This window comes from Athene cunicularia (genome assembly GCF_003259725.1).
Source record: "Athene cunicularia isolate RWA chromosome 5 unlocalized genomic scaffold, athCun1 chr5_part2, whole genome shotgun sequence".
NCBI lineage: Eukaryota > Metazoa > Chordata > Aves > Strigiformes > Strigidae > Athene > Athene cunicularia.
The window spans coordinates 11,006,360-11,017,499 of NW_020799102.1; positions in this window are offsets into that span (position 1 = coordinate 11,006,360).

The window sequence follows — 11,140 nt, forward strand, 5'->3', positions numbered from 1 at the left end:
TCTGGTGGCTTTCCCAGCATTACTGGTGGAGTGGAGTTCAGCACATCCCAGAGTAATACAGCTTGCAAACTTCTGCTCCCACCGGGGTCGGAGAGCCATGATGCTACTCATGGTTTAAGGGGATTACATGGTTCTGCAAGACCAAGGTAAGCAGTGCGGAGAATGAGGGCACCACGGAGCTACCAAGGCAGATGTACAGCAAAACCCATGTCCCTGCTGAGTGGGAGTGAAGCAGGGGTGACAGGAGGGTCCTGCCAAGCTGAACCCTGCCTCCAAAGTCCTTGGCAACCCTAAAGGAGACAGAGTAAACCTGTCCCATCCTTCTCTGTTCTGGATCCTATGGGTATATCAGCAGAGAGAGAAATAATACATCAAGCATCTGACAGCTCCCACAAAAAAGACAGTAAATACATTTCCAAGTAAAAAGTATATTTCCATGGCTTCTTCCCCATCTGCAGAGTAGACAAGACAAATATGGCCTAGTTTTCACAGATGCTGGCACCAATGAATCCCACTAGCTTTAACAGGTGCTGCAGATGCTTGGCTCCTCCGGAAAAAAATAACCAGGTCATAAATATCTCTCTCTACGTGTCATCTTCAAACTTTTTAATTAAAACTCTGACTTCTATTGTTTCTGGGGTCTGGAAATTAATTGTCATTAAAACAGTTTAGGGCTCTGTTTCTCAGATCCTTTTGTTCTTCAGGTGTGTGGTGTGATCAGAAATCTGGAGCAGACCATATACCTGCTGCCTTAAGGGAAAAAAAAGAATCCATTTTTGGAACTAACTCACTGCAAGAGTTGTGAGCCTCGTTAAACTGAACGCTGCTGCAGCTCCCCTATGGTGGCTAGTGGTATTTCTGGCAAGACGGCTATGAGATTGTATTAGAACCACGCCACTACTACTGTGAATAAATAAGAGGGCAAGCGAGATGAAATTGCTAAGAGTTTGTGAACCTGGACAAATATTTTCCCCATATTTTATATCCATATTGATCTCTTTCTTCTTCTTTTTTTCCTCTTGTTCTTTCTATGTACACATGTACGTAATCAACAGCTCTTTCTGCATTTCTTGGCTCCTTCATCTTTTCCTTTGCCTGTCAACACCACCCAGAGGACTCTCCCCTGACTTCTTTCTCTCCACTATTAAGTAACCACGAGTAACCACGGCCATGGCGCTCTCTCTGCCCAGCGTGCTGTTCCCTGAGCTGTGTGTGGTTTATTTGGTATGTAGCCCTTACAGTCTCTTTCATTTGCTGAAAAGCAGCTGGTGAGCAAAAAACCCAACAGCACACACTGGGCCGCTGTGGTTGTAGCGCAGTTTCTTGCCTGCTTTTCTGTATATCATGGGAGGATTTCTTATTTGCATGTTCTCTACTTCCAGGCATGCTATGTGTGCACAGACACACACATTCAAATGGAAGAGAGTCATGTTTAACACGTTTTCTACATCTTCATAAAAAATCCAGAAAAAAAATAAATCTCAGGAGTAAATGCTCCCTTGGTGTATATTGCAGCTTGTCCAGAAACAGCTTTTCTTCACAGCTTTTCCCTGTCACTTCGCACTGCCATCTTACACCACTACTCTGCTGCTCTGTGCCCTTGCAAAAGGGCACCACATTAGGGATGGAGCTACAGTTACTCATTAACATCTAATCTTTTTTGACATTGGTAACATCTGCAGCATGGCAAGGAAAAACACACAGGACTTCAGTATGGAGAGGAAGAAGAAAATTTCCCCATAACCTTTCTGGCCTGCTTCACTCCCTGGGAAACAGAAGAGAGCAGGCAAGGCTTCTTCGTCAGAGTCCAGCATTGGATGGCCCAGACTCACAAGAGGACCCGCTGGTGTTTTCACCACCCTCCAGGATCAAGTCTGCATGTCGCACTAAACCATATGGACTCTTGTGTCCAGTGTGCCCAGTCACACACTTCCATCAGCTCCTCTGTCAGACACAGCCCTGCCTGTGCTCACGGGTAGAACATCGCTTGGACCATGGACATCTGTGTCCCCCAGACATGGGCTTTCATGGGTTGCAAGGGCAAAAGTGGAACTGAAGCTACATAGCTCTGCTAATTTCTGTCTGACCTTGAGGCTGTTGAAGAAAAATGCCTAGATTTGAGCAATAGCTTGAGGTGTCATCTATTCATGTAAACTTGCTAGAATGCTAAAATGCTAGAACCAAGCACCCTGCCCCAGGGTTTATAGATAACAGTACATAACCCCCAAGGGACAATACTGTCCCTATGAAAGCTACATGTTAGTAAGCTTACCTGGGAAGTGCATGAAGATTATAAAAGTTGTTTATCTGTAGTTGCAGGGAACTGGCCTTGGCGGTCCCTCAAGTCCCCTCTTTACACTCCTAGTAATCTCCAAGATACTTACCTTGGAGCCAGTAAATGTCCTGGCAGCTTGTGAAAGATTGAGAAGCAGAACGCTGTGATTGCCCGTGTCAGTGGGTGGGTGGCTCTTCTGGGGAATCAGCAGTAAGGCTCCTGGCTATGTTTCCTGTTAAGCTTTACTGAAAATTAAATAACACATACACAGAAATTATTAAAAATACCTCTAAAGCAGACTACTATTTTTTTCTTTTTCTTAATAACCAAAACGACTGAAAATGAGCAAGATGCAATCCTGGAGTTAGGGATGCAACTCAAATCAAATCAGCCAAGTCATGAATTGGCAGCATTACGAAATGAAGTCAACAACCGATCAAATCATCAAACAAGTGCACACAAGATTTGAGTAATGAAGCCGCACAACATATGGCATATTTTATGAAACAATGCGCACTGCTCCTCCTTACTCCTCTTATGCTTGTCACTTGCCCACACATACTTTCTTTCTCTCTGTCTTCCTTAAAATCTTTGTATTTTTTTCCTAGGAAGTAACTGGAGAAGATAACTTTATTTATTCTGCTCCAGTAAGGATCAGCTGTTGATGATGGATCTGTCTGATGTGAAATCAGCTGAGGAAATACTAAGAGCTTGCAAAATGAGGATGGTTGGAGATTATTCTTGGTATAATATATAACATGATAGTTTGATTAGATAAGCCTATTTCACAAGATGGAGGGTCAAAATTCTTTGGAGAAGCAGGAGAGGAAATCAAGGGAAATTCTGTCTTCTTTTCTTGAGAGCTGAGAGAAGGTCCTGACCACAACCAGGTGTTGTGACTTTTGCCTTGGCCTAGCTGCAGCCCTCAGGCTCCTCTGATGCAGTCAGAACTGTGTGGGCTGTATTAGGTGGTGAAGGAGAAGCAGCACAAATCAAGCTGAAACCCAAAAAAGAGTGTGGGAAAGGGAGCTGAAGCCCTGAAAACCTGGTTGCCATACATGCTGCAGTTTGCCTTGAGGTGCACAGTGTGGGGCTATAACAAGACATCTCACAGTTATTAAGCTAAAGAAAGCGGGTGTCTGTCTAGAGGTAGAGAAGAGCTGGATGTACACATTTCTGCAGTATGTCCTCAGTCAATCTCAAATTCTTATTGGCCTATACAGCAGCTTGCTATCATAATATCTACTTTTTCCACTGAAAACCATGTTAGCTGTCTATGCATAATGTTTCTTCTCTCGTTCAGATGATCAGAACTGCTCTGTGAGTGAGCGAGAGAGAGCAAGAGCTCAAGGATTTAAGATTCATGAGGAAATTCAGAAACATAGTATTTTAGATGCTGTATATCTACCGTTGTACTACCTGTGCAGTTTGCAGGCTCTTGCTGTCACAATAAAGAACAGCCTCGCAAAGGCCCCTCAGTCCTAGTGCCACAGAGGATCTTATGCCTTCCAGTTTGCATGTCCTATTTGCTCATCATGACATATTTATTACTAGTTTCAGTCTTGCATGGCCAACCTGCCTTAACAGACTGTGCAGATCACAAAGGAGAGAAAACTCAGTGAAGGCAAGTCAGATGATGGCACAGGATGTTCCTCCAGGCTTGTTCTGGGGTGAGGGAGAGCCATTAGGTGCAATTTTACATCCTCTGCAGATAATAGGCTAACAACGGACACACCAGCATTGCTTGCTGAATTGCTGGGCTGGCGGAACTTCACCAAGAGGCTGCTATTATTTATAGTAGGAGAAGATTGCCCAGATACTGACTTTGTCAGCTTTAAGTGCCTTGTTCAGCAACAGGATAAAGGCATGAGATGAGAAAGCAGCTCGTGGGAACTTCATAGCAGCATTGCTCTGTTGAGGCAGACCAGGGCTGGTGTCAGTGAAAGATCTTGCTGCTAGCTCACCGTTCCACCAGCAGCACGCAGAGGGCTCACAGCCCTGGATTTCTTACGGTGACCATATGTCAATGCAGAATGCATTTCACCACTGTGCTTGTTGTTAATAGCTTCAGTGATGCAAAGAAGCCAGCGAGGAAGTGGCAGCAGAGTCTCCAGCCTGGGGGGACACCACCACACCCCAGGACACTTGGCCACCGACTTCGAGGCTGCTCCCTCCCAGGCTCCTGACACTGTGTCCTGAGGTGGCCCCAGCAGACCTCTCCACTGTCCAAGGAGCTCAAGATAAATAATGTGGAGCTGCAATTTGCTTCCTAGTTGTGCAAATGAGATTTTTCCTTTCCAGAAAACTTTATCTTCTATTGCCTAATTCAAAGGAGATTTCGTTCCTTCCCAACAGGTACAAGATTTCTCAATATGTATATGGGCAGTTTTGGGGCATACTGAGGAGGTGGAGCTTCAGAACAGAAAGGAAAAAAATTTTCCCAAGGAAGTCTGCAGCAGCAATATAACGGAGAAAATTTTGGTCCAGAAGCAGAAGTTAAAAATATCAGTAGTGGAAATGTGTCCTGAGAACTTTAATGATCAGTGGTGGTTCTCTGTTTTACACCTCACTTGCGAAATGGCTGCAAATAGTCACCATAAAACTATGGTAAGGCAGGAGAAAGGCACTGCTTCCTCAATCAGTGGCTTTGGCAAGGGAGGCTCTGGAGACGACTCCAGAAAGTGGAGGAAAGGGGGAAGGAGCAGGTAGTCCGTACATGTGTGTATGTGCATACACACACTTCAGCCCCTGAGGCTCTTTAATATTCAGTCCATTCGGATCTGTTCTGGGACAGCTTCTCAGAATCACTCTGATTTGCAATTGTGAGCTGACCTTCTTCCCCTTTATGTTGCTGCTGTCTGAATGAAAACATCAGTGGAGAAAACAGAGCAGCACAGCAGTCTGGAAAAGAAATGGTGTATAAGGCACATGTTCCTGCTTGAGCTGCTAGGCCATTCTGTTTCAGCCACACTCTCCCCCCAGGAGGTTGTGAGACACTCACACATCAAGCCAAGTCACAGAATCACAGAATCATCAAGGTTGGAAAAGCCCTTGAAGCTCCTCCAGTCCAACCATGAACCTCACCCTGACCGTTCCCAACTCCACCAGATCCCTCAGCGCTGGGTCAACCCAACTCTTCAACCCTTCCAAGGATGGGGACCCCCCCCCCTGCCCTGGGCAGCCCATTCCAACACCCAACAGCCCCTTCTGGAAAGAAATCCTTCCTCAGAGCCAGCCTGACCCTGCCCTGGGCAGCTTGAGGCCTGGTGCTTGTCCTGGCGCTGGTTCCTTGGTCCAAGAGACCCATCCCCCCTCTCTGCACCCTCCTGGCAGGGAGTTGCAGAGGGCCATGAGGTCTCCCCTCAGCCTCCTCTTCTCCAGACTGAACCCCCCCAGTTCCCTCAGCCGCTCCCCAGCAGACCTGTGCTCCAGACCCTGCCCCAGCTCCGTTGCCCATCTCTGGACACGCTCGAGTCATTCAATGGCCTTTTGGGGTGAGGGGCCCAAAACTGAACCCACTCATCGAGGTGCAGCCTCACCAGTGCTGAGCCCAGGGCTCAGATCCCTTCCCTGTCCCTGCTGGCCACGCTATTGCTGACACAAGCCAGGATGCCATTGGCCTTCTTGGCTCCCTGGGCACACTGCTGGCTCCTGTTCAGCCGCCTGTCAATCACCCTCCAGGTCCCTCTCTGACTGGCAGCTCTCCAGCCACTCCTCCCCAAGCCTGTAGCGCTGCTGGGGGTTGTTGAGGCTGGTGTGCTGTGTCCCTGAGAGCTGGCGACAAGGAAAACTCCCGGTGCCAACACATCCCCAGTGCCTGTGTTTCCTCTGTGAATGAGAGGATGGTGAGATCTCTTGGCAGGCACTTCCCAACAGCCGCAGCCCCAATGAACTCATTAGTGACCAGGTCACCTTGACAAGGTGAGACAGGAAGCCTCTCAGCCCAGGTGCCACCAGTAAACAGAGTACAGCTGCATGGTGCAGCATTTCAGGCAATTTGGACACAGGATCAATCAGCACTTGAGTCAAAAAGATGTCTTGGTGGTGAGCCTGTCAGCTCATCAGACAGCAGGGTGAGCACACCTCCTCCCTGAGTTGCTGGAGTGGCTCTGGCCTCTCACTGTTGCACTCTATGTGATCTGGGCTGCTCTCAGGCATCTCAAAACCTACCTCTGTGGATGTGCATGGGGATGTGTAGATCCCTGGGAGCACAGGAGCTTGAGCTGGGGAAAGACACATGCACCACGGGAAGACAGGAAGGATTTAGTGAGCAAGCATGGAGCTTCTTGAGTCTGGCATGAATGCAGTGGATTTTGTGGAGAGAACCTTACCTCTGGCTCCTTGCTGCCACTCCTTGGCAATATTGGTTTTGCTAACACAGTGCAGGACACAGCTGGCCAAACACAGAACCAATCCTGCGCTGCTTTGTGGGGATCCTGAGTGCTTTTGCCAGGTGCCACCACACATGCCCCTTGTGCCCAGCAGTACCTCTGAGCTCTGCTCTGGCTGCCAGCTCTGCTGGAGATGTCTGAATTTCAGGTTCCAGGCAGTGAAAAGGTGGGTTCATCCATCATTTATTTCCATCATTTGTGATCCCCAAGTCACTGTGCTGTGAAAACATGAGAAAGTCAGGTCCCCGCTGACTGCAGGGCAGCAAACTCAAGGGTCAAAGGCATAGCAATGAAACTAAATAAACAAAAAAAAAAAAAAAGGGCAATACTTCACTGGAGACAATGAAACAAGATATTTTCAGGAAATTGCTGTTTTGAAGGAGTTTGAGAACATGCTGGAGACTTCATCTCTTAGGTCACTGTCTCAAGGACAACTGAAAACTAGTTCTGATCCAAAGTCATTACTACCAGACAAAAGCCTGTTATAGGCAATAAGTAGGTTATAACCCTGATCCTCATCGTTTGGGTCCCCCTTGCCACCAATTGTGATCAGGTTGAGGACAGTGACTTTCTGGCACAGTGGGTAAGTGCTGCCCTCTCCCCAGCTGTAGCTGCTTGGGAGCATGGCTGAGGCTTTCCGTGGGTGTACAATTGCTCTCAGGGGCTCCGTGTCTCTAGATGTGCTGTGTCCATGGTGCTCAGTGGCTTTAAATAGAGTTCTGAGAGTTTGGTGCCTCTCAAAATTAACACCTGAAGGTGACTTAAACAAAGGCCGTGATGAAAGCTGCTGGGCTCACATGGTGCATCTCACAACTCCACATGCCTGCCGAATCTCACAGAAGCAAAGACACCACAGTGTCCATGCAAACCAGCACAGCGTGCCATCCAGCCCCATATTTCCCATCTTTGGGCTGGATTGTCATCTCCAGTGACATGGTAGCAGTTCCTTTTTTCCTTATAGGAGTGTCTCAGTTTTTCCATTTGTCTCACTAAAATCACAGTCTGGCTCTAGGTTTTCATTCTGGTTTTGACACCTTTGCTTCCAAATAGGAGGACCATAAATTTCTCCTCACCATTTTTGCACATAACCAGAGCACCACAGACTTTGAAGGTGTGTTAGAAAAGATCTTCAGGGAAGCCTTTGCCACTATCAGCATTTGAAAGAAGATCAGCTGTTAGCTAAATCTCCCATAAAACATCACTTAGTCTGCTTAGGCCAAAGTGAGTTGGTCAAAGGTGGTCATAAGGATTTGAGAAATGTCCCTTCAGGTTTACAGGCAAACCAGTCAAGAATATGAAGTAGAAAGCAGTGGGAATAGAGATTTTAAAAGCTGTGCTGGCCCAGAAAGCACAGCCAGGTCTGTGTGCCCACCCAGCGTTTGCTGAAAATGCACTAGGCAACAAGGGACCTGCAGCTGCTCTGCCCTCGATGACTGCAGGCCTGGTGTGTCCCTCATCCTTGGGGCTGGAGCTGGGAGAAGCTTGCTGGAGACAAGGGAACTTCAAAAATGAAGTTGAACATTTGGTTTAGATGCATCTTGCATCCCTGCCCAGTTGCTGACACCTGCCTGAAGTAATGACATTTTTCTCAATGTCTTTTTCCACCTGGAAAAGAGGCTTTGCTTGTGGGTAGCAAATGTGTGAATGCGGTTTGGGTAATTAGTGTGACTGAGAGATTGTGCTTAGATCAGAGAAGGAATCAGAAAATAACAGAAGGGAAGCAAAAGTCTTTGAGCACTGCTTCGTGTAATCAGGCATTGGGGCTAATACAGTGTCTTTCTCTACCCATGTATGATCCCTGCATTTACATTTCTTGCCTGAAGATACAACTGATTTCAGGACACCTTCATAAGCTGATGACGCCTGCCTCTCTGAGGTGGGCACAGGGCATGTCCTGTGCTGCAGGAAGGCAGACAGCTTTTTCCAGCAGCATGGATGCTGGGCAGGAGCAGGTACCAAGGGGATGGTGGGCTTAGGAAGGTCCTCAGCACTGCCAACAGACAAGCTTTTCTGAGGGCAAGTAATCCCCTTAGCAAGAAAAGGGCTTTTCTTTCTCTTCTATAGAAAAAAAAAAAAAAAAGCTAGAAAATATCTTGGAAGAAAATTCTGTTCCCATTAAATACGTGGGACAAACTGTTGCCATTTTGGAGCCTGATAGGATCTGCTCAGGCTCTGGGTTCTCACACTGGTGGGAACTGGCTCAGGAAAAAGAAGAGCATCTCTCATCTCTCTTGGCCAGTACAGACTGATTTTTTTCCTCCCCCTCTGCTGTTTGCCCTGCTGCACAGGTGTCCTCTTCTTGGCTTGAAAAGGAAAAAAACAATCTTTTTTTCTTCTTGCTTTAATTGTGCTTGCTGCATGTTTGTGTATAGCTGAAGGGCAGCATGCACCTGCTTGTACAAACTTTAAATAGGCCCCTTTGCTCTCACTGTTTCAGTGAGAGATCCAAGCGATGTCAAATGTGGGCATCTGTTGCTCAAAGGAAATAGTGGTGTCAACTTGTCATACTTCACTCCTGCATCCTGTGTAGCGAAGCAGCAACCCACGCACAGCTGGAATTCCTGCCAACAGAAGAGCAACAGTTGGTAGTTGAAATCCACACAGTGCCTTGTTTCAGTCTTTGAAATTAGACTCTTACAGGGCTCTGGTGTCGTGTGACCTTTTGTTAGGCTGCCAGACAGAGGTGAATTTTTCTTGTGCATGAAAACAAACAAACAAAAAAATCATCTGACTTCAAAAGATTCGTTGTCAAAATGTTTTCCATCTGTGTGGTATTCTGTTTCATATTTGCTTTTGTTTTCTGTTCCCAAGGGGTTAATTAAGACATGTATCCTTCCTGCGTTATTTCTTTAGTGTAGAAAGACTGAAAACACAGATTTGTTTTAATCTATGACAACTTAGTTGTATGTCCTGGTAGCAGTTTATGAGTGCAGCAATATATCTCCCTCCTGATGCAAAATTCCTCCTTGAAGGGCAGTCCTTGTGTTTTTATCAATATGATATATAGGCACTTCGATTACTTTCCTTGCTACTGCCAATTTGTTATTCACAAATCCTAGAGTTATCTGGAAACCGTGAAGATTTTGACTGTGTTTATAGTTTTGGCAGACCAAGGAGGTCTAATTCTAGTAGCAATTAATTGAGACACGTACATACAGATTTATTTCATGGTTTGCTTTTAGACTCTGGACAGGCTGGGCTGCTCTGCCACAGCATGGCTGCTGGTCAGTGAAGGATTATATCCTTTGAGTTTTATCTCAAACAGTGAAGTTCAACAGTTCCTGATTCCATAGAAGCCAATATGTTGTCTTGCAGCTTATGGAGATGCTGGGTGAGCATCTAAATATCCCTGCCTTGAGGCCCTGCTTAGTGCAATGTATTGTATTCACTTAGAGCTTCTCTCTTCAAAGAAACAAAAGGACAATAAAAAAAGAGGTAAGGGGGCGGGGGAGCACAGGTGTATGCCAGATGGAGAGCCGAGGGGATGTGACAGGGAAGGATGTGCTGACAGCCTCGAAATGCAAAGTGCCTATGGCCTGGCTTCACCCAGAGCGTATGCTCCAGCTGCTGCAGTTGTTTCGAATCCTGATTCAGGAGGGTCCTCAATTCTTCTGCTCTTAAGATAATTTCTGGTGGCGTTTTTTGCTTCACCTGTTTAAGAGCCCCCACTTTGGGCAAGGCTGAGAGCAATCCTGTTGCTAACTGGCCAGGGCGCAGGGTGCAAAGCCCACACTCCTGGTACCTCCAACTATTTTGGCATTAGCTTGGTTCTGTCCTTTGTTCAGGGTCTGTGTTCCACCGGCAGAGCAAAGTGCATAGAGGAAGACTGCGCATTTGTGTTAAATGCTGTAATTTCAAGAGGCAGAGACCCTGAACTGGAGGAGCTCTACCTGTTGGCGAAGCTGCACTTGGAGGAAAATCAGGGCTTTGTCCAGGAATCTCAGAGTTGTGCTGGTTGTTTGCCTAGTAAGGCTTCATATCATAATAGGATCAAATATGCTTTACAGTCAGTAAAACTGAGTCACAGAAGAGAAACAGATGTCTAACTTTACACAGGAACACACGCCAAGCCAGAGAATATGAATCTCGATGTAGAAAAGGTCAGGCTCCCAAAATAATAAAACAATTTAATTCTCTGACACCTTTTCACTAATTATATATTTCTGTGCAAGCTTGAGACCATTTTTACTTTCTTTTAAATTAACATTTTGGCAAAAGGGAAGTGCTTCAGGATGTAAGGTGGGGGGCCAGCTCTGATTCTTGCGTTGGTGTAAGAAACAGCAAGGGAGGAGCACAGCTGGGAGGCGGGTGGGGAGGGGGGCACTGAAGGCGGGGTGAGGAGGAGAGCTTGTGTCTTTGTTTATCACGCAGGTTTTAAAACACTGAGGGGTATTTTTTATCTTTGTATTTCTTACACTGCTATTTCCCATGGCAACTCTACATCAGGTCCCAGCAGTGAGGCTCACTCCAGGCA